Genomic DNA, 4,275 nt, shown 5'->3' with positions numbered 1-4,275 from the left:
TGTTTTATTTCACTTTGTTTGTATTCCACCAAGTGCTAATGTCAAGACAGCACTGAGCTACTAGTGTAAAACACAAAGGCTGTACTCAGCAAATACCCTGATGCTCTGATATTTCTCCCTGGTAAACTTCAACCGCTGCCTGCTTAAATGATATTCTGCTAGCCTTCAACCATACATATGTCAGCTAGTCTCAACAAAACAACAGGTAACCATGTTAACATCACTAGAGCCTACAGATAAAGCTCTGCCACATCTTGGATCTGCAGACCACAACGTCATTTCCCTACTTCAAGCCTACAAGTACCTGCTGAAGCATCGTAGGCCCACAACCCACAGTATCTGCCAGTGGTCAAAAGACACCACTGTGCGTCTCCAAGGCTGCTTTGTGTGCACGGACTGGGAATTGGGTGAGCAGTCCATGGTCATCATGGATTACATCAAATGCCGCATGGACATTTCATATCAAAACACAAAACCCTGAATTCCCCCCACAAATAAAACAGCTCCTTAATAAAAAGTAAAAAGCTTTCAAGCAGCAGAATCAGACAGTACTAAAATCTATTAACGGACAGTTTTAAAGTCAAACTAAGCTACAAAAATAAACTGGAACAGGAATTTGCAAATACGAACACCAAACAAGTCTTTCAGCAAGTCAGAACACTGACCAGAAAAGTTGTGAAGTAGACCACAAGCCCATCAGACCCTACCTGATGAGCCTCACCCCAACACCCCAAACCATAACAGACTACTTTTTATTGGTTTCAGTTCTGCATTCACTACAAACTTAAAGAGAAAGGATCAGAAAGTTACACTTTGAAGATCTGGCCCCACTAATTTAATGGCTTCATAAGTTTCTCATCAATAGACCACAGTTATGCCCCTTTTCCACTACACGGTACCGGCTCGACTCAACTCAACTCTACTCGCTTTTTTTGGTTTTCCACAGGGGCAAAATTTAGGGATAGTACCTGGTACACGTATTTTTTTTTTGTACCACCTCCATCGAGGTTCCAAGTGAGCTGAGCCGATACTAAAAGGTGACATGAAAATACCACAATCAATCAATCAATAAATAAATAGATAAATAATATATGTATATTGCTTTAAATATAAATAAACTCTTAAAAAAACTAATTAACACATCCACAAATGACCAGCAGGGCTTTGCCGTGAAGGGATACTGGAAAACAAAATCCCCAAAAGTAAAGCGAGTAGAGTCGAGTAGAGTAGAGTCGAGTTGAGCTGGTACCATGCAGTCGAAATGGGGAATTAGTAAGCATTGGCAACACATTGTCACCCACTATCATCACAAACACTGATGCACCACAGGGCTGTGTGCTGGGCCCATTTCTCTACACCCTCTACTGTAAAAAACCGAGAAGGACCATGTGCTGGGTAAGCAAGCAATTGATTTTTAAAGCACATTTCGTACACAGGGCAATTCAATGTGCTTTACACAAATAAAAACAGAAAAGGAACAACCATATGAAATATAATTAAAAGAGAGTAAATAAAAACAATTAGGAACAGTCATATATAAAATATAATTAAGAGTACAAAGTACATAAAATGTACTTTGAATTAGTAATTAAAAAGAGTTATATAATTAAAAGACATCTACTATAAAAACAAAATACAAAGTACAAAAAAGAAAAAAAAACAGAATAAAAACAGTCACTTCCCCTCCAGGAGTGACTAGAGGTCTACTTCCAGAATTAAAGTGCAGTTGAAATGAGGTGCAAGTTTTAATGCTCAATCACAGGCACAAGAAAAAATAAATGTTTTTAACCTAGATTTTAAAATTGCTATATTTCCATTCAATTCAATTTATTGTCATTAAAAACAATGTGCAGGCACATGTTAAAAATTAAATGAGGGCTGTGGCTTCACCAAACAGTGCAAGACAAACACAGCAAACACAATATAAGATATACACACATGAAGACCAAAAGCTAAAAATAAGTTAAAAAAAGAGCTGGAGTACAAAATATTTAAAAATATCTACAGACATTCAGTGGGCTCTGAGGCTCCTGTAGCGCCTCTCAGAGCGCAGGGGGGAGAACAGTCCATGGTTGGGGTGGGAGGGCTCTCTGCTGATGCTCAGACCCCTTCGAAGGCAGCGTTTGTGATAAATGTCTTTTATGGCTGGGAGCTGGGTACCGGTGATATGCTGGGCCACCTTGACAACCCGCTGCAGAGCTTTCTGGTCTACTGAGGTGCAGTTGCCGTACCACACTGAGATGCAGCTGGTCAGGATGCTCTCTATGGTGCAGTGGTAGAAGTTGGTGAGAATTTTGATAGACGGGCGCTCCTCAGCCTCCTCAGGAAATGCAGGCGTTATTGGGTCTTTTTCACAAGGGCCTGGGTGTTTGATGTCCACGAAAGTTCCTCGCTGATGTGGACTCCAAGGAATTTTAAACTTGGAAACACACTCCACTTCCACCCCATTGATGTGTATGGGGGAGTGGCTGCAGCTTCTAGACCTGCTGAAGTCCACAATCAGCTCCTTCATCTTCTGCACATTGAGGACAAGATTGTTGAGGTACACCATGATGTGAGGTGCTGAATCTCGTCCCTGTAGGCCGTCTCGTCATTGTTGGTGATACGGCCAATGACTGTGGTGTCATCTGCAAACTTAACTATAACATTTTAAAGGTGAGTTGGCAGGGTAAAGAGGGAGAAAAGGAGGGGCTCAGAACACAGCCTTGAGGGGCACCTGTGCTGTGGGTCAGGGTGGAGGAGGTGTGGTCACCTAACCTAACAGACTGAGGTGTGTTGGTCAGGAAGTCCAGGATCCAGTTACAGAGGGAGGGGTTGAGGCCAAGGGAGAGGAGTTTGGTGGTTAGTTTGGCGGGGATGATAGTGTTGGAGGCAGAGCTGTAATCTATAAACAGCATCTGGATGTATGTGTTGTTAAGTTCAAGGTGGGTCAGAGCAAAGTGCAGGGCAGTGGCAATGGCATCCTCAGTAGACCTTTTGGGGCGGTAGGCAAACTGATGTGGGTCGAATGTGGGGGGGGATAATGTTTTTGATGTGAGCCAGAACCAGTCTTTCAAAGCACTTCATGGCAACCTTAGCATTAGCATGTGGGGGGATGCAGGGGCGATTCTAGGATCAGAGCTTTAGGGGTGCTGGGCACCCAGAGTCCTGGCCGGCCAGGCAAGATAAATTTGGGGGGGGTGGATCAAACCATTTTCGAAGCATGGGGGGTGCTGTATTTTTGTTGTTAAAATATTCCGTTTAAACCATATACTGGATATGGTTTTGCCATTTCTTCAGCTTATTAAACATGGACATACAGTAAAAAATAAAAAATCTCTTCAATTTTACGGGTGCTGGGGTTCAATTTAGGGGTGCTGCAGCACCCCCAAAAATGGGCTAGAAACGCCTATGGGGGGTGTATACAGCGGCGATGGTAATGGCCGTTAGCTCCCTGGGCAGGTAGAAAGGCCTGCACTGAATCATAAGCAGCTCCAGATCAGCAGAGCAATGCCTTTCAACCATCTTTATATTGTTGCACCAAGAGTTACTGACATAAATACTCAAACCTCCTCCGCGGGTCTTGCCGGAGTCCGCTGTCCTGTCGGCACGGAAGGCTGTGCGGCCCGCTAGCTCGACTGCCGAGTCGCCATGTTGCTGTTGAGCCGAGTCTCCGTAAACATCAGCAGACAGCAGTTCTGCAGCCTTTTCTGAGAGGACAGCCTGAGTCTTATCTCCTCCATGTTGTTAGCTAACGACCGGACATTAGCCATGAAGATGCTGGGGAGGGAAGCTTTGAAGGGAGCGCTACTTAGCTTAGCATGTAGCCCGCCTCCTTTCCCCCCTCTTCTGTTCACGTTGCCGCCAGGGGGCAGCGTTTCCACTGCGAGGCCGGTGAGCGGATCATATGGATGGGGAAGTTGTCCGTGATGGTGGAGGGAAGTGAGTAATCCCTTCTGAGGTTTAACAGGTCCTGACGGCTGTAGAAGAGAGCAGGACCTACACTTGTAAGTAAACTTGAAACTAACGTATTGTCGCGGGACTGGGTTTAGATGTTCTTATATTAAGTAGTTGGAGGCTGGGAATTATGGTGCGACAACACAGTCTCTGGCGTTAATTAGCCGGGCTAGGCTACGGGTTTAGCAACCCACCTTGCACTGCTCCTGCAGTCTGCAGACGATGACGGACGCTGGCTAGCCTGGCTGGGATGGTCTCACTCTGCAGACACTCGCACTGTCACTGGCTGCACACTCTGATCTCTCTCTGGGGGCTGGTAATCACTCTTACTGGTTCTAT

The sequence above is a fragment of the Lampris incognitus genome, chromosome 18, assembly GCF_029633865.1.
Source record: "Lampris incognitus isolate fLamInc1 chromosome 18, fLamInc1.hap2, whole genome shotgun sequence".
Classification (NCBI taxonomy): Eukaryota; Metazoa; Chordata; class Actinopteri; order Lampriformes; family Lampridae; genus Lampris; species Lampris incognitus.
The sequence above is the reverse complement of the archived record's forward strand: the minus strand, read 5'-3'. Positions refer to the sequence as shown.